The sequence below is a fragment of the Mustela putorius genome, unplaced genomic scaffold, assembly GCF_011764305.1.
Source record: "Mustela putorius furo isolate JIRA1106 unplaced genomic scaffold, ASM1176430v1.1 tig00537350_pilon_pilon_pilon, whole genome shotgun sequence".
NCBI classification, from domain to species: Eukaryota; Metazoa; Chordata; class Mammalia; order Carnivora; family Mustelidae; genus Mustela; species Mustela putorius.
In genome coordinates, this window is record NW_025422471.1 from 23,504,737 (window position 1) to 23,532,311 (window position 27,575).

The window sequence follows — 27,575 nt, forward strand, 5'->3', positions numbered from 1 at the left end:
AGGCTTTATTATATTGCCCAAGGATAGAATTCCACGTTGGGTTCTGTTTGTTTATTTGTTTGTTTGTTAAGAGAAGTGGCATAACCTTGTTGGTTCATTATGTATGCCATTGTAACCCAATGTCCAACTAACAGATGACTGGGGAGAAATACTGAGAGGGATGTGGATAACTACGTCCATTGTCTCTAGGTCTGAGAACCAAAGCTCTCCTCCATCCCTTCCACATCACCTCCCTTCACTGAAAGAGTCCTTGGGGCAGCTGCAACAGTTCGTTTCCCTCTACTTTCACCCTTGCCAGTTTTCTGTCTGTCTCTAGGTATGGTCTTAGGCCATGGGGCTGAGGGAGGATATTTTTTCCTCCCACAAATCCCAGTACAATCCTGCTCAAATCTCATATTCTTTAGACATCTTAGGCAAGGCACTGGGTTCGGCTAGGGAGGGCCTTACACAGGGAGGTTTTCATGATTTTAGTTTTTTTTGTTTTTTTGTTTTTAAAGATTTTATTTATTTATTTGACATAGAGAGATCACAAGCAGGCAGAGAGGCAGGCAGAGAGAGAGAGGAGGAAGCAGGCTCCCTGCTGAGCAGAGAGTCCGATGCGGGGCTTGATCCCAGGACCCTGAAATTTTAGTTTTTTTAAATAATGCTTTGATGAATCACAACTTTATCTTTTGATCCTCTCTTTACATTTTCACAGCCCCTCTCTCATGGAACCTGACACATTGCCTTAGGAGCTTGATTACAATACAATAGAAAGCCACCACACAGTGGTGAGAGCAAACACAAAAAGGGAGAGCAAACTCTCCCTTTATCTTTAAGCACATCAATATCCCTGGACCAACCCTGGCCATCACGACATTCTTACCTTGAACCATCCTCATGAATCAAGAGATGGTTTCAAAGGTCAAAGCATAGATTTGTTCATATTCTTGGTTCTAAAAACTGCTGAATCCAAGGACCAGGCATTAGCTCCAACTTGTCTCATTGACTCCTTCCAAAAGCCCATAATTCATTCAAATAACAAGAGATATGCAATTTAGTCTCCATTGTATTAAATAGATACCTCCTATTGAGCAATAGTTAAAGACATTGGAGAGCCTTACCTTTCAACTATCAATTTCAAACTTCTCCCCTTTTTTTGGCTTCTGCATTTGACCTATAGTCTCTCCTGGCAGCTCCTAGTCAAGGAATTAGTTGATCCATCCTCTATAGAAACAGATAACTCTGTTTCTATATTTATCATCTATAGAAATCACTACTTTATATTGGTAATGCAAAAATCAGATTTTGCCAAAATCAGGACCTTGATTTTGATGAAAGTGACAAGGAACTTGGGTATAAATAGCTTATTTGAGTGGTGTTCCCTGGAACCTAGAGTGAGGGAGAGGGAAGAACAAAACAGCTAGAGAGGAAAATCCAATAAATTAGTTATTTTTTTTAAGATTTTATTTATTTAACAGAGAGAGATCACAAGTAGGCAGAGAGGCAGGCAGAGAGAGAGGAGGAAACAGGCTCCCTGCTGAGCAAAGAGCCTGATGCGGGGCTTGATCCCAGGACCCTGGGATCATGACCTGAGCTGAAGGCAGAGGCTTTAACCCACTGAGCCACCCAGGTGCCCCAAATTAGTTATTTTTTAAAAGATTTTTATTTGAGAGAGAGAGAGAGAGAGCACAAGCAGGGGGAGGAGCAGATAGAGAGGGAGAGAATCTTTAGCAGACTCCGAGCTGAGTGTGGAACCAAGTGTGGGGCCAATCCCACAATCCCAAGCTCGTGACCTGAGCCAAAACCAAGAGTTGGACACTTAACCAACTGGGCCACCCAGGAATCCCTCCAATAAATGAATTATTAAGCAATTTACAACTATAAGTAATTGGGGCTCATTCCCAGTGGGGATCCTCTGAAGAACCATGTAGAATATTTCTAATCGTTCTCCAATGGACAGAGGCATTTATCCACCAACTCCTAGTCCTTATTGGTAGGGAACTTCCCAGGCACCTTAAACACACACACATACACACACACACACACACACACAGAGGCAATCCCTGAGGCAGTAAAGCTCAGAAACTCAGTAAACACTAGTAGTGAGAAACCATCAACATACATGGTTACTGTCTACCAGAGCTCAAGTCAGAGGTTGCCAAAGGAATGCAACCATGGGCTTCAATGATGTCTATCACCCCTTTGGCAAACTTCTGTCTCCCTCCAGATGATACATACCACTGGGGCACACACCATACTTTTATTATTTTCACATACTTGAAACCCAGCATAACATCTGCTATAATGCTGAAGCTGAATGATTTCATGGATGGGTATAGTTAAAGCCAAAGAAATTCCTTTCACATCAAACTTGCACTCACCTAACAGTTTTCTAACCTCTTGTTATTACTTCCATTGTTTGTTTTTAAGATTTTATTTATTTATTTGGCAGAGAGAGATAGCAAGAGAGGGAACACAAGCATGGGGAACTAGAGAGGGAGATGCAGGCTCCCAGCTGAGCAGGGAACCTGACCTGGAGCTTGATCTCAGGATGCTGGGTTCATGACCTGAGCCAAAAGCAAATCCTTAATGCCTGAGCTACCCAGGCACCGTATGACTTGCATTGTTAGTAGTAGTTTGTACAGTGTATTCTAGATTTTTGTCCTTTAATGCTGTATTTTATCATAGCACATAAAACCTGTAGCAAATGTTTCTAAAAAGATTTTTTTAGGAATGATGAAACTTCTATATAAAAACAAAATTGGAAAACAATTTGCCTTCCCTTTGCCTGCTTTGTCACCCACTTTTCACCATAAAGGGCACAAGAAGATCAGTGACGGAAACATAAGAATAGAGAACATCTTCGTTGTCAGGCAAGATTCTGAAGAAATTAATCACATTTTCACAAGGGTATTGGACCAGTTTCTTGATTAAATTGTACTTTGGTACACAAATGAATTTGAAACATAAAGTCAATGGAGATTTGGTGATGTGAATTTTTTAAAATTAATGTTAACACAAAAATAATCAAGTCCAATAATTTCTAAATCAATGGAGTGAGGGTCCCAGAGCATTAGCTCAAGTTAAGAAGTTAAGAACTCAGACAGGTCTAAACATGTCAGGGTAGCTGGCAAACAGACTCACCAGAGCACAGCCATAATAGGGCTGAGAAACATCATGGGAGGGACAGTAGGAGATGCTGACAGTCGGCTCGAGGCCTGAGGCCCTGAAGCCACTGGGGAACAAAAACTCTTCCTTTATCCTCTCACAGATAGTGAGTTCAATCCCAGAGGAGAGAACTAGAGAGCCCAGGCTTATTCCATGGACAGGGGCTAAAGCCTGAGAGAGAAGATAATTCTGGATACAGCATAAGATGCACCACTCATTTGTCTTTGGGTCTAGCCTTCAGGAACTCGTGCCCAATTCCTAAAGACCGGGAGGCTGTAATAGAGAGGAAACGAAATAAAGAAATACTATCATTAGAAGCACAGTGAGGAACTGAGAACAGATAACTCTGCCTCAAGTGAGGAAAGAAATATCTCACTTTAGAACCAATAACTGCCAGTGTTGGTAGAGTGCAGAGAAGGGGTTAGGCTGAGCAGCAGAGGGGCAACATGGCGTACTTCCAGGTTCTGGGCGGAAGAACAGGGAGGTCATGATGGAAAATCAGAGAAAAGAAGTAACATCAAATGGAGAGAGCAGAGACATCAAGGCCACCACCAACTAAGGGGCAAAGTTGAGAATAAAACCATACTTCATGCCTTCTGCTCAGCGGAATCATAAAGGACTAATCTTCCAACCCTGTGACCGCACATCTCAGGCCAAACCACACAGACTGAGACAAATTTCACCGATCCTTACTAGGCAACGCTGATTTCTCTTCCTTCCTCAGGTGCAGAGTTTCTGAAAATTCAACTCCATTAAACATACACATGAGATATAGTATTAAATATGTTATAATATTTGTCAAGGTTAAGAAAATTATAAATTAAAAAAATGACTCGATTATTATATTTCATTCATACATAAATGCATATGTTTGATCATACAACCAACTGACATCTGTTAGAAGAAAGGTTCTGGAATACCCTATCAGCTTGTATAAATTTGAAAAAAAGATTTTGGAATAACATGAAAAAATAAGATAATGTGAATGGGAAGATGCAGGCTATCTAGGGTGTAAAGCATAGAAGTACAGGGGCTGGGTCAGTCAGTATAGCATGTTACTCTTCTCAGGGTTATAAGTTTGAGCCCCATGTTGGACATAGAGATTGACATAAAATCTTTAAGGAAAAAAGAAATACAATTTTATTTTTAAGCCTAAAATCCAAAGATAGAGAAGACAATGGACAGTTTTTCTTTTTTCTACTAATTTTCCGTTTATTTAATGACCATCCATTTCAAAAACTAAAAATAAGTTTAGGAGAAAGAATATGGCTTAGTTTTGACTTAAATGATGTGTATAAAAAACCCCAAATTTTTACAGGACTTGTAACTGAAATAATTGGCTTTACAAACTAAAATAAACTGTCCTGAAACAAATGAATCTGTGCTTTAGCTTATTAATCACCTTTGTTCTCTCTCATTGTCTAGAACAGATAAGTGAAACATTGGAGAACTGTGTGCCCAACAGTTACCTTGCAGAAAGGAGACCCTCTATAAAAGTGTATTGATGGTATCATAATCCCCTTACTATTGTCTCCAAATTTATTCACCTCACTCAAGTGAAAAACAAACAACATAACATCCAGAGGTTTAAATCCAACCCCAGCCAGAAGATCCCGTAGATATTATCCTTTCTCTTCCCAGTATAATTTGTCCCTGAATGTCTTAGGACTAGACATTGACAGTGACATTAACTATATTTTAAATTTGTAACTAACTTATATTTGATCAAGAGGTGCAAAAATGCTTCTGGCTGGTGATCTCTGCCATAACTAATAGCAGTGTCTTTGTTTAACGTGCATGCTGGCCATACCAAAAGACCAACTACAGGATTTAGGGTGAGGGTTTTGAGTCACATCGTATCAATTGATCTGGAGATTGAGTTCAACTTTGTAGGCACTCATTAAATCAACCAATTATCCCTAATGAATGAAATTCCAATAAAACTCTGGACACCAAAGCTCAGGTGATTTTCTCTGATTGATAATAAGATTATTATTATCAAACATCACTTCTCACAGATAAATGGGCCATTAATTCATGAGAGAGGACGAGGAAAGGTTTGCTTTTGGAACTTTCCCAAACCGTCTTCTGTGTGTCTCTTCCTTTGGCTGATTTTAATCTCTGTCATTCCCCCCTAATAAACCATAATCCTGAGTGAGTTCTATGAATCCTTCTAGTAAATTACCAAACCTGAGGATGGTTCTGGGAATCTAACTTACAGGGGTTGCAGAAGTGATAGTGGTCTTGGGTACTCTGCCCTCAAACTAACTCAGAGTATATAGAGAATATGTAAATGAACATGAAATGAGCACCTATAGTATAATTTAGTCTTCAGGCCATAGTTTGCCAACCCCTGCTCTAGCTCATTAAAATATCTGTCCAGTGTAAGTACACATCTAATTTGTTGTGTTGCACATAAAATTCATAATTGTTTCCAAACAACCTGGTATATTCTACCAATCAAAACAGAATCTATAATTGTCAAAATCTGTAGATGTTTTACTTAGATTTTGGTGTTTACATATAATTTATTATTGTCTCCATGTCTGAGTGGTCTATTTCAGGCAAATTTCAATCTAAAACTGTGTACTACTTCCTAATAATTGTGGTGGTTTCTTAAATTCTCTCTGTTTTTTATATCTGATTTTTTAATTCAAATATAATTAATATAGTATTATATTTCAGATGTAGAATATAATGATTCAACAATTCTATATGTTTCTCAGTGCTCATCATCATACGCGCACTCTTGATCCCCTTCACTTGTTTTACCCATCCCCCACCCACCTCCCACTCACAACTACCAGTTTGTTCTCTGTATATAATGGTCTGGTTTTTGTCTCTTTTTTCTATTTTTTTTCTTAAATTCCACATATGAGTGAAATTCTATGGTATTTGTCTTTCTTTGACTAATTTCACTGCAGTTATTTTATATATACATAGAATCAGTTCACTTCAGTGAACTGCAACATTTTGTGACAGAATCGATGCTGAAAACAAATACATATGTGTGTGCTTCCCTCTTGGCTGCTCATCTTCAATTAGATGTTTTCAATGTTTGTGCCTTTAAAGAACTGCAATTCTTTGTAAATCAACTGAAGTTTCCTACGGTGCTATTGTAGTAAGCAAATAATCCCCTCAGCATGCATTTAGGACTATAGAGCACCATAATAAGAATCCTAACACATCAAAAAAAAAAAAAAAAAAAGAACCACAGAAAACACTGTGATTAATAATTCAACATTAACAATCTTGAATGCTCTAGAATTTTCCCAGGAAGGAGGAGGAATTTATACCTTTGGCCCGTAAACAAAGAAATGCCAATCAACATCTGTTTTTAACATATAAATATTTGCTCCGTGTCTTGATGGTCAACGTGTTCCTCCAGTCTTATGAAAGAAATTATAGGAAAAATGTCATATGGGGAAGCAGGCTGAATTCATTTTTAATCTGTTTTCCTTTTAGTATAAACTCAATTTTCTGTTCTTATATTCTTCTCAATATTAGACATTTTAAGAAGATAGTCTTTTATTTTATAATTAATTATTAACCTTGGGTAATTTATTTATTTGACTGAATTTTCTATGCTTTTTATACAGTACCACAAGCTACCACGATTTGATTACCAAGTTATCTTAGTAGGTACCAATGACTCTTTCTGTGTAATTGATATGCTATAATGAATCAGATTGTCCCATCTATAAAATATCAGAGTATGTCTGGTCACCTAACCAATTTCCTCCCTTTGGAATATTGATGGGTGAGCTGTGTCATGCTGGCAATAGTGTCCACTTGCACTCAGCTATTGCCTGGCATGGGACAAATACTCTCTACTTTGCCAGGATGTCCATTCAATGTTCTGACATCTACCACCAAGCTGATTCCACAGGAGAAAGCAGAGTGGGGGAAAACTTATATTCCTACACTACTTTGTTTCAGCTACGCACACGGGCTTATTCCTAAGACCCCACAGCATGGATAGCACTGGACTGCAGCAGTTAAAATTTTACCAAAAGCTCAACAATATTAAAGGGGAATCAGAAGATACAAAAGAAAAAATATAAAATGGGAATTTAGATTTTGGTCCAGAAGTCAATCAGCCATTACCTTGTACTGAGCCATTTCCCTCCTCACTCCCTGGTATATCACAAGTAGCCAAGGTCATCTTATCTTCCACAGTCATGTATCTTTACCATGTCCTCCTCTACCAGAGTCAGGTCCCACTGCTACCAACCAAGTGAGAGAATCAAGTTCTTCCTTCCCTTAATTCAAGGCCATCTTTATTTTTACTCCAGGAAATTGATGATGGGTCTACCACTTTCTCGAGGAGAAATTGTTATGCCCCCCCGAAAAATGGGTCCGCGATTAAAGGAATGAGACTGATATAAAGCGACGGTCAAGCAAAGCTTTATTTCATGACAAGCATCAAGAATCAGACTGACCAGCCAGGGCCACACCTCTTACAGAGAGGGCGACCCTTCTCTGTTTCACAGACTGGCTTTTAAGGGCAAAGGCCATGCAGTTGGGCCTGGCCATGCACAGGTGGCCAATGAGATTGTAACATACAGAGAAAGCTGCACAGTGATGCTAGGTGACCAACTGAATTACAATTTACCCTACAGTAGACATTTGACCTAGCCTATCACACCTTGGTCAGAATTGGCACCCAAAAGGCTCCCAAAGGGTGGGGCCCATACTCCTTGGTAGCTAGGGAGATAGTATGCAACCCCCCACTGATTGGATGTCTCCTCTTGGCCTGACCCACACTTGTATCTGGGCTTTGTTACCTGGAGCTGGTTTCCCCGGTCTTGTTTTTAAGTAAATCCCTTGGGGGAAGGGGAGCAGGGACAGTTTAAGGGTTAAACAACAAGGTTATTGTTTAACCTTAATGGAAGTCTCTGGCTAAACAGGTCCTTACAGAAATATTCCTACCCTCACCCTCTGAGATCCTTTGGCCCCCACAACCTATCTGCAAAGTAAGTGAGTAGACAGTGCACTTTCAAACTCTGCCTAATTCAGTTATAAATGGCATCCCATGGGAGACATTGGGTGGGCTGCAACAATCCAGTGCAGTTTCACTTCACAGTCTTTCCGTGTGCACAGAGGAAGAAATTAGACCTATGGGATTCTCTAGTTTCATGATTTTCTGTGAGGAAATAACTGAATAAAAAGGTACTCAGCTCTCAAAACAATTATTTTTGAATTAGTAGACAGATTTCCCTCCTTAACTGCCTCATTCTAGAAAGACTCAACACAATTTAAATTGCTAAACAAAATTTACTATTTCAGTCAGACACATTTGCATTTGATTCAGGATTTCCATAAGAACAATGGCCAGGGGGCGTCTGGGTGGCTCAGTGGGTTAAAGTCTCTGCCTTCTGCTCAGGTCATGATCTCGGGGTCCTGGGATCAAGCCCCCCATCGGGCTCTCTGCTCAGTGGAGAGCCTGCTTCCTCCTCTCTCTGCCTGCCTCTCTGCCTATTTGTGATCTCTGTCAAATAAGTAAATAAAATCTTAAAGAAAAAAAAAAAAAAGAAAGAAAGAAAAGAACAATAGCCAGGTACTGGTTTACAACAAAATCATTATAAAAGCTCACCACAGTAGCCACACTCAGAACAAATAGCAAAGAGGTTCCAGGTTCAAGGACAAACTCCACTGACCAAGAAAGCAGAAACTGCTCACACCAGAGTTTGGTTTTCTAGTTTCAACAATTTCCCTGAGGCACCAGTTACTCTAGTGTGTGGTTATAGTCCAATTTTGCCCTGGCTGGTTGAATTCTCTGGTGCTTTAAGTTGCCAGAAGTTCAGTTAGTCTTATAGCATCCAATATCCAAAGCCCCAGTTACATTGAGAAACATGTTCGTTTGTTTGTTTCCAAACAATGCTTCTTTCTTGACAGTATTTAATTGATTCTGCTATGGAATTGTTCCTAAACACACCTCCACCTAGACATGACTGAGAATACAGGCGCACTGACACTGTGTGGGTTATTCAAACATATGGGTGTGAATGAAATAGAAATGCTACCAAGTAGAAACTATTAAATATCAATCATTATTACATGAGGAGAACAATTATTGTAATAAGTTTTATTGGTCCTTATAAAGAATCATCTCAAAAAACAAAAACACAAGTATAATTTTTAAAAAGTACATTCTGGAGTTTATAGATTGACTTTTTTTTTCTTTCTAATTCACTAATGTCTGTAATTTTCATTAATTCTATTTTTAAAATTTATTTTGCATTTTTGTTCTTAGATTCTTAAGATAAATGTTTTGTTTATTTGAAAAAATTTTTAACAATAAAATCACTTACATCTACAGATTTGCCTCTAAATATAGGAACCACTCCCATGTGTTTTCAGTGTAGTATTCTCATTATCATTAATGTTCAAATGATCTTTAACTTCCATTTTTATTTTATTTTTTGAATCCAATAGTTACTTAGAAGAGTGTTCTTTCATTTTAAAGTGGTTAATTTTTACTATATTTTGTGATCTGAGGATGTAGCCAATATAAATTACATAAATTAAATTGCAATATTCTCTTTTTGGCCTAAAATATAATCCTGTTTTTTAGTATTTCAGGACAATTAGAAAAAAGTAAGTGTTCACTGCCTCCATGTTACATATGTATCAATATTTTTAATAAATAAATTTTATTAGTCATGCACAATGGGTTCAAAAGCAGATTTGAGCTGGCAGAAGAAAGAATCAGTGAGTTTAAAAGAATGAATCATTCAATTAAGATTATCCGGCCTGACGAATAGAAAGAAAAAAGATAAAATAATAGAAAAAATGAAAAGATTAAAAAAAAGATTAAAAAGATTTAAAAAATGGAAAAAAAAAGGATTAAGAAAAATGTCCACATTCCAGGCACCTGGGTGGCTCAGTCAGTTAAGTGTCCGCTTTCAGCTCAGATCATGATCCCAGGGTCCTGGGATCCAGTCCCAGTCAGGCTCACCACTCAGCAGGGAGTCTGCTTCTTCCTCTCCCTTTGCTCCTCTAGCCCCGTGTTCTCTCTCTTTCTATCTAATTAAAAAAAAAAAAAAGAAAAAAGAAAAAAAAAGAGAGAAATATCTGCATTCATTTTTTTTAAGTTTATCCATTTATTTGTTTATTTAAGTAACCTCTACACCCAGTGTGGGGCTCAAACTCTCATGACCCTGAGATCAAGAGTCTAATGCTCTTCTGAGTGAGCCAGGTAGGTGGCCTCCCAAAAAGAACAGATTCTAAGAGACCGTCAAAACATCATGAAGCGAACGAACACATACATTGTGAAAGTTCCAGAAGGAACGGGGTAAAAAACAAAAAACAAAAGAAACAGAAAAAGAAATATCACTCTAAAACTAATCAAATTTGATGAAAATCACTAATGTACTACACATAAAGATATGCAACAAAAGATAAACTAAAAGAAAACAACACCTAGATACATCATAGACAAACTGTCTAAACACAAAGACAAAGAGAGAATCCTGAAAGCAGCAAGAAAAAAAATGACTATTAAGTATAAGGGCTACTCTGTAAAATTTACAACTGACTGCTCATAGACACTGTGGAGGCCAGAAGACAGTGAGATGGCATAGTCAAAATGTTGAAAGACTCAATCAAAAATTTTATAACCTACAAAACTGTTATTAAAAAAATGAGGAGAATTTCAGACAGTCCAAAAACAAAACAAAACAATCCAGCAAATTTTTAATAGCAGGCTTGCCCTACAAGAAATACTGAAGGGGGGAGTGCCAGGGTGGCAAAGCTGTTTAAGCATCTGACTCTTTTTTTTTTTTTTTAAGATTTTTATTCATTTATTTGACAGAGATCACAAGTAGGCAGAGAGACAGGCAGAGCAGGAAGGGGAAGCAGGCTCCCCACTGAGCATAGAACCCAATGCGGGGCTTGATCCCAGGACCCTGGGATCATGACCTGAGCCCAGGAACCCGGGATCATTGACCTGAGTCGAAGGCAGAGGCTTTAACACACTGAGCCACCCAGGCGCCACAAGCATCTGACTCTTAATTTGACTCAAGTCATGATCTCAGGGTCATGACTCTGAGCTCCACATGGAATTTGCTTCAGATCCTCTCTCCCTGCCTCTCTCCACTTGTGCTCTTTCTCTTTCTCTTCTGGTACTAAAGGTACTCTGGTACTAAGGTACTAAAGAGACTCCAAGCTGAAATGAAAGGACACTAGATAGTAACTTAAATTCACCTGAAAAAGTAAAGAGCACTAGTAAAAAGAAATATAGGTAACTATAAAAGTCCACAAAAATGTTTTTGTTTATAATGCTTTTCTTCTCCTACTTGAATTAAAAGGTAATTGCATAAAGCAATAATTATAAGATTGTGTTCATAGGGTGTTTAAATCTTTTTTCTTTTTTTAATTTTTAATTTTTTATTAACATATAATGTATTATTGGCCCCAGGGGTACGTGTTCATAGGTTTTTAATGCATAAGCATGTAATTCATCTGACAATAATAGCACAAAGGGAGGGGGAACAGAATGGAGCTACACTGAGGCAAAGTTTTTTTTCATTCCTGAAATTAAGTTGTTATTGATCCAAATTTGATTGTTCTGAGCTAAGATACTAGTTATCACTTACTACAATTAGTGTCTTACTGGGCGGGCACTAAGAAACTAACTCAAAAAGGATATAGTAAAAGAAACAAGGCATGAAGTAATGCTCATCAATAGTCATTGGGGAAATGTCTATCAAAACCACAGTGAGATATGACTTCAGATCCACTAGGATGAATATAAGGAAAAAGATGGGCAATAACAACTATTAACAAAGATGTGGAGAAGTTGAAATCCTCATACATTGCTGGTGGGAAAGTAAAATGGTACAGCCACTTTAGAAAACATTTTGGCAGTTCCTGAAAGGACTAAACATGGAGTTACCATATAGCCCAGCAATTTCATTTATAGGTATATAACCACAATTGTTGAAAACATATAGTCACACAAAAATTGCATGAGTATTCATAGCAGCATAGTATGTAGCGTTCAAAAACCAGGAAATGTTGACTGTGGTTTGTGAAATCATCCTCCATTACAAGCCCTAGGTATTGCCTTATATATGAAGCTTTTGAACAATGCTGGGCAGAACTTAAGGGGTTAGTGAATGAAGGATGGAGAAAACAGAAAGTAAGAGGTAGAATGAAAGAAGGTAGAACAGAAGGTGAATGATACATTAGGGAAGATAAGTGAAGAAATAGAGGAGGGGAAAAAAAGATGCTCAGATATTTCTTCATCATGATGTCTGTGTCCTATACTCTTTTCTCCCACATGAAAAGGGATATTTAAACATTTAAATCATAGAAACATAATCAAAAGAATGAAGCTAACGTGCTCAATAGCTCTATGGCTGTTCTTACTCCACCACTGGTATTAACATATGAAATACATTCTGAGACTTTTTGTTTAAATAGGTATGACGATTCCTTGTACAGACCCTCTCCAAGAAAAAACTTGATGCCAGACCAGTGGGGAATGTAGCCAACAGACGACTTCTAACTGTGAGTTTTTTCCAGAGAGCTGCTTTGCCTGAAGCCTTTGTCTTCATAGGGTATTCTGGATCTGGTGATTGAGCAAGGGAAAGCTATAGTCTTGGCATTTGGGATACCATTCTTCCAGTGTTTCCTGCCATGTTGGACGGATTTTTTGGACCTATACAGAAGTTCTCCTTTTCTCCCTGCCCAATTCTGTTTCCTTCCCTACTTTTCATAAGTATTGATCCTAATGAAACATCTTGCTCCTAAAGCCCTACCTCATCTTTTGCTCCTAGAGAACTTAATGTGTAAGATAATCATTCTTTTACCTTCATGCATGAGGGAGAAGGAAGAAAGCTAATAATTCTCTTCTAGTCAACAAAGAAAATTCACAAGTACTTCTGCCTTCTGTAAAACAGGATGTCAACGTAAGTATTTAAGTTAGGTAACACATTATTAAGACAACCAGTTTATAACCTTTTAAGAATTAAAATTACTTTCACAGGCCATAGCAACAATTTTTTGAGTCCAGATATCTAAGAGGAGTTGGCAGGTAATAGGGTCAGCAAACTACTGCCCCGCCCAACTTCCTGTTTTTGTAATAAAGTTTTATTGGAACATAGCTATGCCCATTCATTTGGCTGCTTTCATGCTTCAGCAGCAGAATTAAGTAGTTGTAACAAAGGCCACAGGCCTGCAAGTCTCAAATATTTACTTTCTGGCCACTTAGGAACAGGAGATTCTTTTGATGGAATTACCATCCGCAAGAACAGTTTCATGATGCAAAGTACTGCTTGATTTTATCTTCAGCTGCATTGAGAGGGAGTATCCACACATGCCCCCAGTTTTTAAAGGCCAAGCCCTAGCATTCCACTAATTTTGGGATTGAGGAATAAAAGGCAATTTCAAGAAACCCAAAATGATATTGAAAGAACAGGGCAAGACAGTACTATTAACAAATGAAATAAGGAGTGTATAATATTTTAAATAAACATGATCACAAGTTATAAATATGAACATGGTTTTTAGAAGTCTCAGGTCCAAGTCTGACAAGATCAGGTTTGGGAATGGAATGATAAAAAAGGAAATTCACATATAATGATTTGTTCTATCATAAATTTTATCAAAAGTCTAAATGAAATGCAAGCAGTGTAAACAAAAATCCATTAGAGTGAGCAAGACCTTCTGGTGACTTCTTTCTGGTCCTCTTTGGGATGCGGCAAGGCAGAGGCACAAGGTGAGGAATTATTTGTGTCCCTGACAAAGTAACCCTAAGGAGAATTATGGTCTCCCTGCCCACAGAGCCATAGCTGTGCCTGTTAACAGTTTATATTACACCCAGGCTCCATGACTGGACTTGCCCAGTTCTGAAATTCTTGCTACTCCACACTCATTCAATCCCCCCATTCTGCTCTTTTGGTATAGAACCTATGAATGTTCTATGTATTGCCCATTTAGGGTCTTTACCACAGCCAGGTATCATAGGAAGAGACAATCAGGGCTTGCAGCATGTTCTGAAATCTCTGTTTGTCTTAACTGCTATTCTTTTGAAGTCCCCCAGGCTTCCTTCTTGCTCTAGGACCTGAGTCGTCAGTTCTCTCTCAATTGCTCTTTGCAGATACAGGGAAAAAAATACATCACTTATTTATTTATTTTCTTCAACTGATAGTTATTGCAGACAAATGATAGTTTGATACTCGGTACAAGACCATTGAAATACTTTCAAATCATACCTAGAGCTGTCCCTACCGACTCCTGTGCCTTCCAGTAACTGCTAAGATTTCAGTCTCGCCAAAGCAGATTACCAAATACCATGTCTTCAGTGTGTGTGTTTTCCAAGATACAGGTTAAAAAATATTGATTTGACCTGTGACCCGTGTCACTTCAGTCCCATGTCATGTTTTCCTGGCATTGTTCTCTTTCATTCTTTGAGACAGCATTTATCCACCATTTATAATGATCTCACTTTTTAATGTGATACCGTCCTTTTCCAAAGCCTATTTATACACTACTAAATCAAGCTGTGATAAGACACTACTTTTTCATTCCAGTCCGATTCTACATAATAATTTCCCATTTGAAACAACAATTATTTTATCAAGAAGAAACAGCTGCAAACACAGCAATTGCCCTGAACTACCATTAACTGAATGTTCCCTGCTGTCAAGCCAGATGTTTAACTCTGAATGCCGAGCTTTCTGTTTAAATAGGTAGGAAGCCTGGAGATGAGTAGATGCTGGCTGAGATGAGGATATGGTCCCTGTGCCAGGCTCCCTAACACTGGAAAAGATGCCATTCCCCTCAGTCCTCGCCTTTTGACCCTATTCTCCTTGGAACTCCTTGCCTTGACTTCCTCAGTAAGTTCTCAGAAGCCAGTTGTATCCTCTGAGTTCTACTGCTCACATCTGTCATTCCAGAGAATTCTAGTGTAGTCAAAACTATTAATGCGTTAGGGTTCATGGCCTCTTTCTCTCTTCCCAGAAGCTAAGTAAGATTCAGGAGTTGTTCATTCTCTAGGCACTCACTCACTTGTTTTTCCTCTTGGGCCTTATTAGAGAGATGGGGAAAGGGAGAAGAAAGTCTAGAGCCTTTGACATGAGTTACATGGATGTTTTGATTGGGAATTGATAGTGGGGGTTGAGAATTTTCAGGAGCAACTGAGTCCAACTTTGAGAATGACAGAGGCATTAGGTGCATCTGCTGAAATTTATGAAAATTATGATTATAAAATAGGAGGTGACTATTTTGAACTGAGAGAAAGATGAAGAGTTGGGTACGAGTGTGAAATTGTTAATGCTCTCATCTTTTTTTTTTTTTTAAGATTTTATTTATTTATTTGACAGACAGAGACATAAGCAGGCAGAGAGAAAGGAGGAAACAGGCTCCCTGCTGAGCAGAGAGCCCAATGTGGGGCTCGATCCCAAGACCCTGGGATCATGATGACCCCAGCCAAAGACAGAGGCTTTAATCCACTGAGCCACCCAGGTGTCCCAATGCTCTCATCTTTTAGAGCAGGGAGTCATTGATGACATATACAATCAAAATACTTGTTTGTTTGTTTGTTTTTTCAAGCACATTGAGCATAGCCTTTTAACATGTTAGAGTATTTAAAACCCTCCAGGAAATAATATATCTGGTGCTAGAGAAATGTTTGGAGTTCAACAATTCCTTTAGTTTCTCTTCAAATTTTCCTTTCTTAAACTGAAGTAAGTAGGCGTGTTTGGCTGGGTCGGTCAGTCAGTAGGGCACGCAACTCTTGTTCTGGGGGTTGTGAGGTTGAGCCCCATGTGAGATCTAAAGCTTACTTAAAAATAATTAAACAAATTTAAGTAAGTTTAAGTTAAATGTATTTAATATAGTGTGAACCCTTTTTTATAAAAATATTTCTTCTGTGTGTATAATTAGGAAGATATATATTATAACCTAAAGCTAGTAAAGGTCATCTCTGGGTGTTAAATTTGAGGTGGATTTTTGAACTTTTATCTTTGCGCAATTCTGTCCTTGGAATTCTTATGGTAACTATGAGAATAGACCAGTTTTTCTTTTTCAAATATGGGGGGAAACATGCCAACATGGTAATAGTGATTCGTTCCACATGCTGGGAATATGGGTAGTTCTCTTTTTTTGTGCTTATTTAAATCTGTTCAGGTTGCTATCACAAAATACCAAAAGCTGAATGGCTTATAAACAACAAAAACAAAGAATAAACAACAAAATTCTTGCAATTCTAGAGGCTGGAAGTCCAAGTTCAAGGCATCAGCCTGGTCATCTTCTGATGAGGCCTTTTTCCAGGTTCATAGTGACTTTTGGCTGTGTGCTCACATGCGAGAAGGAATGAGGGGAGTTCTTTGGTGCCTCTTTAGTAAGAATACTAATTCTACTCATGAAGTCTATACCATCACAACCTAAGCACCTCCCAAGGTCCCACATGTAACACCACCACCCAAGGCCCCACTTCTAACACCACCACCCTGGACGTCTGAAATTCAACTTATGACTTGGTGGGGGGGGGGGACACAAGGATCCTTCTCTGTATGGCCATTTTATGAAAATGCTAATAGCAAAGCATTAGGTTTTCACACAGAACTCTCCAACTAAAGATGGTTTTTATAGACATGCATTAGAAAAGTACCACTGATTTTAAGATAAGTCATTATTTATCTAAGGACTGGTGTGTACAGTTTTAAAGAAATAGCAGCAATAATTGCTGTGTCTAAGAAAGAAACTTTGAGAAGGGCAAACTTAGTCCAGGAGAAAGAGAACTAGAATGTGAGGGTATTTCAGACGTCTCATGAAAATTATCTCAGCAATCAAATAAATGACTAATAATAAATAGCTAAGACATTCAGATATCTAACTGGTAATGTGTACAGGTAACCTTATCATGCATTCTATAAAAAAGAGATAATGATTTCTTTTCAGACTAAATAACATCAGGAGGTTAAGAGCTACATGGGGAAATTCAGGTTCTCAAGAGAACTTAATAGGCATTAACCAGCAGTTAGCTGTCACTTGGAGATTTTATCATACATACCGTTCAGAATCTACTGTCCCCCATGAGTTAATGCTCTATTTTTCAATACATTCTTTTCAAAGCTTAATGCTAATGTGTGTAAAATGAGCAGAATAAAAATAAAAATTTAAAATCCATTTATATTTTCCTCTACCTCTTCTTACTTTCCTTCATCCATATTTAAACATATTTTTCTCTTATTTTTCCTTGCAGATGCATTTATTACTGAGTCTTTTTTCTTTTGGCTACCACCAAAATTTCCTGGATGATCATTCATACCAATACACTTGATGGAAAACTGACTCTCAGACTTCTGGCTTCTTGCTTCCCCATCATGACAGACAAGGCACAGACCCTGCCATGGTTTACATCTTTCTAACATCTCTCCTCTCCTCCACCTGTGGATCCAGCATGGCTGCCCTCCCTTGGGAAGCCACAGTTCTCTCAAGCTGGCTCTCTTCTTTTCAGTCTCTGCACTTTCACTTCGGTTCACTCTTCTCTCCACTAAAAGGTAACTTTTTGTAAAAATGAATTTGGCCATTTACAGCCCTGCTTAAAGTCTTTCAAAAGCTCCCCATTACGGGCCAGGATAAAGTCTAAACAACTGGCATTCTAGGCCCTCTGACCCCTGATACCCCTTTACTTCTCTGAGCCTTATTTTTCTTTTTTCTTTTTTTTTTTTTTTTTTAAAGATTTTTTATTTTATTTATTTGTCATAGAGAGAGAAGCGAGAGCAAGCACAGGCAGACAGAGTGGCAGGCAGAGGCAGAGGGAGAAGCAGGCTCCCTGCCAAGCAAGGAGCCCGATGTGGGACTCGATCCCAGGACGCTGGGATCATGACCTGAGCCGAAGGCAGCTGCTTAACCAACTGAGCCACCCAGGCGTCCCAGAGCCTTATTTTTCTTAAAGTCACCCTATCATTCCCTATCCTAAGTAATTCCAGTTCCTCTAAACCACGGTGGCACTGTGCCATTAATAGATCTATGCTTTGCTCACCCTTTTCCCTCTGCTGAACACTGGTTCATCTTCTAAGATTAGATTCAAAGGGATATGTGAAAGATGCTCAATCCCACCAAAAGTCAGGGAAGTGGAAATTAAAATAATAAGTGTTCCCCTTATCTGACAATCAAAATATTAAAATATTTGAAATATGTTACTTCTGGTTTCCAGTTCTACATGTATGGAGCTTGGAAGTTGCTACTCCATCCTAACAAGGGAAAAGTTGAACCTACTGAAAAATCCACAATTTCTCTTGGGTTCATAAGAGAAGACACAAGGAAAACCATTGCCCCCAAGATGGGGATGACAGACTGGAGAATACAATGTCCTGACTTACTGGAGCAGGACTCACAGCAGAAACTGATAGGGGAACCAATGCCAAGGGAAAACCTGAACAGTAATTGATAAATTGCTGGGAACTCAATGAGGACAAATCTGAGAGTTGAAAACTCCAAAAGGTCTTATTCATAGTGGAGCCCCCATGCTTTTGTGATTTTGCCTCTGAGACTTTAACCATTTTCTCACAGTGAATGTTGGAGAAAAATTACCTCATGCTTCTAGCAAAAGAGCGCAGTGGGAAGGGACTAGTTTGAAATGTCAGACCATTCTGTTCTTGACAATGTCTGCCCTCAGGAGAATCTAGATAACCATAGCCTGATCCTTATCCTGCTGTGGTATTATCAGAACCTGACTGACCTGGAGGAAGGGGAAGAGCCAACTCCAGCAACCCCCACTCCCAGCCATCTTGCCCCATTTAACAGGGGAAGAAAACATTCTGAGAAACCCTTGTGAATTTCACATTCCAGAGACATGTGCTCAATGAAAGACTGAGACCTAATCCTAGGACTATAGAATGCTTCCTCTCCCCAGCACTTCACCACTACATCAGGCATATTTACAGCAGTTCCTTTCATCATGTCCAACTATTAAAAAAATTCCAATGTATACCAAAAGGCAAAAAAAAAAAAAAAACAGTTTGAAGAGATAGAACAAACATCAGAACCAGATATGGCAAGGATGTTGGAATTATCAAACCAGGAATTTAGAAGAGCTATGATTAATATGCTAAGGGCTCTAATGGATAAAAAATAGACAGCATGCAAGAACAGATTGGCACTGTAAGCAGAGATGGAAATCCTAAGAAAGAACCAAACAGACAAGCTAGAGTCCAAAACCACTGTTCAAAAATGAAGACTACTTTTGATGAGTTTGTGAGTAGACTGCACACAACTGAGGAAAGAACCTCTGAGGTTGAGAATATATCAGTAGAATGTTCCAAAACTAAAAAGCAAGCAGAACAAAGATGAAAAAAACAAAGCAGGATATCCAAGGACTATGGACAACTACAAAAGATGTAATATATACAAAATTGGAATAATAAAAGGAGAAAAAGAATAATAAAGAAAGAAGAAGAAGAACGGAAGAAATATTAGAAATGATAATGACTGAGAATTTCCCCCAAATTAATGTTAGGCACCAAACCACAGATCTGAGAACCTCAGAGAATACCAAGACGGATAGATGTTCTAAAAAAAAACTACACGGAGTCCTCTCATATTCAAACTTCAGAAAATCAAAGATAAAGAAAAAAAAAAAAAAAAAGTCCTAAAAGTAGCTGGTGGAAGAGGGAAAAAATGTCTTACTATAATGGGGCAAAATAAAAATTACATTCAAAGTCTCCTCAGAAATGATGCAAGCGGGCACCTGGGTGGCTCAGTGGGTTGAGCCATTGCCTTCGGCTCAGGTCATGATCTCAGGGTCCTGGGATTGAGGCCCGCATGGGGCTCTCTGCTCAGCAGGGAGCCTGCTTCCCCTTCTCTCTCTGCCTGCCTCTCTGACTGCTTGTGATCTCTCTCTGTCAAATAAATAAATAAAATCTTAAAAAAAAAAAAAAAGAAATGATGCAAGCAAGATTAGAGTGTAGTGAAATATTTAAAATGTTGAGAGAAAGAGGCACCTGGATGGCTCAGGGGTTGAGCATCCAGCATTTTGGCTCAGGTCATGATCTCAGATCTGTGAGCTCAAGCCCCATGCTAGGCTCTGCACTAATCAGGGAGTCTGCTTCTGTCTGTCTCCCTCTCACTTTGCCTTTTCCCCGGCTCAATTGCTTTCTCTCTCACACATAAATAAGTAAATCTTGAAAAAAATAAAGTATTGAGAGAGAGAGGAAAGAAAGCCAATCTAGAATTCTGTACCCTGCAAAATTATCCAACAAAAGTGAAGGAAGAAAAAAAAAATTTTCTCAGACAAATAAAATATTGAGAGAATTTATTGCCAGTAGATCCACTTTGTAAGAAATGTTAAAAGAAGTTCTTTTTTTTTTTTTTAAGATTTTATTTATTTATTTGACAGACAGAGATCACAAGTAGGCAGAGAAGCAGGCAGAGAGAGAGGAGGAAGCAGGCTCCCTGTTGAGCAGAAAGCCCGATGCGGGGCTCGATGTGGGACCCGATCCCAGGACCCTGAGATCATGACCTGAGCCAAAGGCAGAGACTTTAACCCATTGAGCCACCCAGGTGCCCCAAAGAAGTTATTTAGAGAAAAGGAAAATGCAGATCTACATAAATAATATTGAAGAAGGTTTAAGTAAAGGTACAATAAAAGATTTATTTCTGTTATTTTAATTGATCTAACACAATATTTTGTTCAAGATAATAAAAGAATGATGTGTTCAATTATGTCTGCATATATATATACATATATATCTATCTCATATGTATGTATTCATATATATAAGTAAAATGAACACCAGTAATGATACATGGAGCAAGATAAAGGAATTAGGATTATTTTGTTATTATGAGGTATTCACACCACCTGTGAAGTGATACAGTGTTCTTTGAAAGTGGACTTGGATTAGTTGTAAATATATACTGCAAATTCTAAGGCAACCACTAAAAGAAGTTAAAAAAAAAACAATGGTAACTAATATGTAAAGAAAGGAGAAAAAATGGAATCATATAAAAGGGTGAATTAAAACCACAAATGGCAGAAAGAAATAGGAACAGGAACAAGTACCTGTTCTTGTAAACAGTAAAAAATATGGTAGATGTCAATCAAGATATAGCAATAAATCACTTTGAACATCAATGATCTAAATGCAACAATTAAAAGATAGAGATTGTTAGAGTAGAGGGAAAACCTAAAACCTAGGGCACTTGGGTGGTTCAGTGGGTTAAGCTTCTGCCTTTGGCTCAGGTCATGATCTCAGGGTCTTGGGATTGAGCCCCACATCGGGCTCTATGCTCAGCGGGGAGCCTGCTTCTCCCTCTCTCTCTGCCTGCTGCTCTGCCTATTTGTGATCTCTCTCTCTCTCTCTGTCAAATAAATAAACAAAATCTTAAAAAAAAAAAAAAAAGGAAAGGAAACCTAACACCTAACTGCTTTGTCTTTAAGAAACCCACTTTATTTTTTTTAAAGATTTATTTGTTTATTTTCATGGGGTGCGGGGTGGGGCAGAGATCCAGGGCTTGATTCCATGACCCTGATCAGCGGTTGCCAAGGTTTGGGATGTGGGGAAGGGGGGTTGAACTGACAAAAACCAGGATTTTTAAGGCACCATAAGTACTCTGTATGATACTGTAATGATGAATACAGGTCATTATGCACCGTCCAGACCCATACAACAAACAAAACCAAGAGTGAACCCAAATATAAACCACAGACTTTGGGTGATTATGGTGTGTCTGTGTAGGTTCATCAGTTGTAACAAATGTACCCTGGTGAGGGATGCTGATAATGGGGGAGGCTCTGCATATAGTGGGGTAGGGGGTATATATGGGAAATCTCTATACCTTCCTCTTGATTTTGTTGCGAACCTGAAATTACTCTAAAAAAAAAGTCTTTTCTTTAAAAAAAAAAAAAAGATTTACAATATTCTTAACCAGTAAAAGTGTGGGGAAACAAGCAGTCTTTTACAAAGTTGATGCATGTACATATTGCTTAAACGTTTTTTAGAGGCAATGTGACAATATTTATCATGATTTTAAATCAATTATTCCACTGTTAGGTATAAGGCCTACATGTGTGTAAAAATGTTTGTGGGTGCTCGTTTCAATATTTCTAATAGTGAAAATTTTGAAGAAAATTGTAAATTTCTATCTATAGAGGATTGGCTAAATAGATATGATAATCGCATATCATATTTATGGGATTTTCCTACAGAGTACTGTAATAAGACAATATCCGCGATTGTTGTTAAGTGGAAAAAACAACAATATTTATTTTACCATTTGTATATAATTATATATGCATACATGTACACACATGTATATATGCAAATGCAAATATATATGAATATGTGTAAATATACAGAAACAGTTCTGGAAACGTACATACAAAGTATTAAAAGTGCTACCTCTTGGGGCATCTGGGTGGCTCAGTTGGTTAAGCATCTGCCTTCGACTCAGTCATGATCTTAGGGCCCTGGAATAAAGCCACACATCGGGATCAATGCTCAACAGGGCCTCTGGCTAGTCCCTCTGCCCCTCCCACTTCCCTTCTTGTGCTCTCTCTCTTCCTCGCAAATAAACAAATAAAATCTTCTTTAAAAAAATGTTACCTCGGGCGCCTGGGTGGCTCAGTGGTGTAAGCTGCTGCCTTCGGCTCAGGTCATGATCTCAGGTCCTGGGATCGAGTCCCGCATCGGGCTCTCTGCTCAGCAGAGAGCCTGCTTCCCTCTCTCTCTCTCTCTGCCTGCCTCTCCATCTACTCGTGATTTCTCTCTGTCAAATAAATAAAAAATGTTACCTCTAAGTAGAGGAGTAATGGGGAACAGGGTGAAGAAAGACTTCCGCTATTTAAATATTTTTGTATTATAATATTTAAAAAAATTGAAATGTATTCATGTATACCTGAAAATGTGTACATGATTTTTAAATTTTTTTTTTAGGATCCTGGAATTTATTTTTTTAATTTAAAAACATTTTTTAGAGAGGGAGGGGGAGGGGCAGAAGGAGAGAGACTCTTAAACAGGCTCCATACCCAGTATGCAGTCTGACATCTGACTGGATCTCACATCCCTGAGATCATGACCTGAACAGAATCAAGAGTTGGAAGCTTTAAGAGATTGAGCCACCCAGACACCACGTGCATAATTTTTTAAAGTTTTGAGTAAATGTTAGCCCAGTCAAGAAGTGAAGGAAGTAGGGGCACCTGGGTGGCTCAGTAGGTTGAAGCCTCTGCCTCCAGCTCAGGTCATGATCCCAGGGTCCTGGGATCGAGCCCACATCAGGTTCTCTTCTCAGCGGGGAGCCTGCTTCCCTCTCTCTCTGCTGGCCTCTCTGCCTACTTGTGATCTCTGCCAAATAAATAAATAAAGTCTTAAAAAAAAAAAAAAAGAAGAAGTGAAGGAAGGGTATCTTGGGAAGAGGCAACAGAATGATAAAAGGGGACAAAACACCAAAGTTCCAGCACTTCCTTGTCTATAGGCTTTCCACCTTATACTCATCCTTCCTTCACTCTCCACTCTCCCCTCATGCCCCACCACAGCCTACAGGTACTTGTAACTCGGAAGCCATAACAGCAGTGGCATTCATCTATTTACAAATGTGTCCCCTCCAACCAGACTGTAAACTCCTTGATGACAGGGACCTTAACCTATATGTTTTTATAACCCTAGGTCCTAGGTCAGTGCCTGGCAAAGAACCCAGTGGGCATCCAGGGGTTTGATGAATGAGCAAATGAGCCAATAAATGAATGGATAAACACATTGATACAGGGTCTCCATCCAGGAGAGTTTGGTTGTGAGAGTACAAAATAATTTCAGTATAAGGAACTTCTTTTTTTTCTTTGTGTTGAATAATTATAAATAACACAGGTTTTAATAATTTTGGTGGGAAAAATACGCTGGGTTAACTCCAGCCCAAGGCTATGGTGTGCAGTCACAGAAGCTGAGAAAGAGCAACAATCTAATGAAGAGTCAAATATAACATTAAGCACGAGCACCCTCCGGCATACTTAACACAAAGTATGGACTTGTGAATTACACACAGCTTTCAATGGGCTTTTTACTTCATTTATGGCTACTTCTACCACTCTATTATAGAGGGAACTGTCCTCTAAATTGCACTTACACGTTCTCCAAGCTATTCTGAAATTGTACTAAAACTGCTTTCATATTAAACATCTCAAATTTTATTTTCTGAAAGTATTTTTTTGCTCACTTAATTAGTTTAACCAGTGGAGCTAATTACCAGTTGGTTTTCATTATAATCTTGGTAATTATTGTCCTGAAGTTTTCCTCCCAGGCACATGGCTTGTTCTTGTTTCATTATTCGTTTCCCAATAACCCTGGAGATAAATTCACCAATGATTTACATCTGAAATCCTTGGGTTCTCTTTGACAAATGACAGTTCTCTAACCCCTAACACTCAAGGAAAGCACCTCAGAAAGAGCTTTACTGGCTGCTATGCTCTGGTACTCCATGCTTCTCTAAAACCTATTGTCACCATAATGGGTATGTTTATTTAGTATGTAGTTAAGTGGAAAAAAAAAAAAAAACAGGCTTGGCATTTGCATGTTAAAATAGGGGAAAGTAGGGGCACCTGGGTAGCTTAGTGGGTTAAGCCTCTGCCTTCCGCTCAGGTCATGATCTCAGGGTCCTGGGATCGAGCCCCGCATCGGGCTTTCTGCTCAGCGAAGAGCCTGCTTCTCCCTCTCCCTCTGCCTGCCTCTCTGCCTGCTTGTGATCTCTCTCTCTCCGTCAAATAAATAAATAAAATCTTTAAAAAAATTTAAAAAAAATAAAATAAAGTAGGGGAAAGTATAAAACAATCTTACCTTTTATTTTTTACTTTTATTTATTTAATTTATTTATCTGAGAGAGAGAGAGAGCACGAGTAGGGGAAAGGAGCAGAGGGAGAGGGAGAAACAGACACCCCGCTGAGCAGGGAGCCCAATGTGGAGATTCAGGGGAGAGGAGCAGAGGGAGAGGGAGAAACAGACACCCCGCTGAGCAGGGAGCCCAATGTGGGGTTCAATCCCACGACCTTGAGATCATGACCTGAGTCAAAGGCAGATGCTGAACAGACTGAGCCACACAGACACCCCAATCTCACATTTATAATTGTGAAAACTTTGTGGTGTGAGAAAAGGAAATGTTCATGTTTGGTGCTGTAGTCAAGGTACATCAGCAAGTATCGACTGTTGCAGTATGGGACCACTAGGCATCTAGGTATAGGCTTGCTGGCCTTTCATCTTGGCACTTTAGCTGGAAGTATTCAAGCAATGAGAAGACTGAACTCAAATGATAGTTGTGTCCATGGGAGAATTATTTCTACTTGAGAACTTGCTCGCTGATTTTGTATTTGGATACTTTTTAAGGACAAAATGCTGGTCACTCATGAGACGGTTCCAAAGGGCCAGGACTCAACTTGACTGCATATGAACACAAATCCTGTTTAAAGATTTTTCTCTGGGGGCATCTGGGTGGCTCAGTGGGTTGGGCCTCTGCTTTTGGCTCGGGTCGTGGTCTCGGGGTCCTGGGATCGAGCCCTGCATCGGGCTCTCTGCTCAGCCTGCTTGCTCCTCTCTTTCTGCCTGCCTCTCTGCCTACCTGTGATCTCTCTCTCTGTCAAATAAATAAATAAATAAATAAAAATTTAAAAAAAAAAAAGATTTTTCTCTGGTTGGAACTTTGGGGAGAGGGGAGGCTGCAAAAGTATTTTCACTGCAGTCTGAGAAGCTCGCTTTTGACAATACTGAGTAGTTCAAGTCTTCTTTTTCAGTAAAGTCTATTCCTATTATAGTCTGTCCTCTTTACTTCTTTGATGAATAACAGTGCTGTCCAATACAAATTTCTGCTAACAGGACACACTATATAATTTACCAGTTATAGTGCATAAGAAAATATAGGGTCCTTTGTTTAAAAAATATTAATAAAAGCAAGACAGCAAGTGCAAAGTATTAAATCAACACAGGCCCTTTTAGGTTTGAGGCCATGTACAGTTGTACAGGTTACACACTCTTGAAGCTGGCCCCATCTGTAACGATGAAACCAATGATGGAACTGTTGAAAATGGCAGCCATGAATCACTTATGGCTTGTATACTAATATAATATAGCTAATGCAAAAGTGGAACTGAATCTTACTTAATTTTAATTAACTTCAGTTTAAATAGCTGTAGTGGCTTATGGCTACCACATTTGACAGTGCAGTGCCTAAATATTAGAAATTATCACTGGCAAATTACTTAGTCTCACTGAGTTCTGTCTTCAGTAAAATGGATGTAATAATAGTATCTATCTCCCAATTTTATTTTGAGAATTCAATAAATTAAATCATCTAAAGCCCTTAAACAACAGTGCCTGGTTTATAATTGTTCACTTTTTTTTTTTTTTAAGATTTAATTTATTTATTTGACACAGAGAGAGAAATCACAAGTAGGTAGAGAGAAGGGGGGAGGCAGACTCCCCACCAAGTGGAGAGCCGAATGCAGGACTCATTCCCAGGACCCTGAGACCATGACCTGACCCGAAGACAGAGACTTAACCCACTGAGCCACTCAGGTACCCCAATAATTCACTTTATTAAAAGAGATTTTTTAAATTATTATTATTATTTTTTAAAGATTTTATTTATTTATTTGACAGATCACAAGTAGGCAGAGAGGCAGGCTGAGCCGAAGGCAGAGGCCTTAACCCACTGAGCCACCCAGGTGCCCCTAAAATTATTTTTAAAGTAATCTCTATACTCAATGTGAGGCTCAAACTCATAACCCCGAGAATCAAGAGTCACATTCTGACTGAGCCAGCCAGGCACCATGCTAGCTTTTTTTAAAAAAAAAAATTATGGTTTAATTAACATGCAGCATTTTTAAAAAAGATTTTATTTATTTGAGAGAGAGGGAAAACGAGCAAGCCAGAGAGTACAAGCAGGAGGAATAGCACAGGGAGAAGCAGGCTCCCCGCTGAGCAGGGAGGCCTATGCGGGACTCCATCCCAGGACCCTGAGATCATGACTTGAGCCAAAGGCAGATGCTTAGCCACCCAGGCGCCCATACAGTGTTATGTTTGTTGCAGGTGTACAATAAAGTGATTCAGTGCTCATCAAGATAAGTGTGAATCCCATTCACTTATTTCACCCATGTCTTCACCCAGCTTCCCTTTGGTAACCATCAGTTTGATCTCCACAGTTAGAGTCTGTTTTCTGGTTTCTCTTTATTTTCCTTTGTCCATTTGTTTTGTTTCTTAAATTCCACAAATGTGTGAAATCATATGGTGTTTGTCTTTTTCTGATTGGTTTATTTAGCTTAGTATTATATTCTCTAGGTCATATTGTTGCAAATGGGAAGATTTCAACCTTTTTTATGCCTTTTTTAAAAAAAGATTTTTAAAATTTATTTTAAAGATTTTATTTATTTGACAGATAGATCACAAGTAGGCAGAGTGGCAGGCAGAGTGCGGGGAGGTGGAGGGGGGGGA

General features: G+C 38.8%; 1 protein-coding gene across 1 annotated transcript in view; it reads left to right on the top strand.

Moving 5' to 3' along the window:
* The window catches only part of AP3B1 (adaptor related protein complex 3 subunit beta 1), a 352,907-nt gene that overhangs the window by 6,168 nt on the left and 319,164 nt on the right, over window positions 1-27,575 (top strand). Inside the window, exon 4 of the mRNA XM_004766831.3 lies at window positions 12,580-12,666. The gene's annotated coding sequence lies outside the window, so the exon portion shown is untranslated. The remainder of the gene's footprint in view (window positions 1-12,579; window positions 12,667-27,575) is intronic.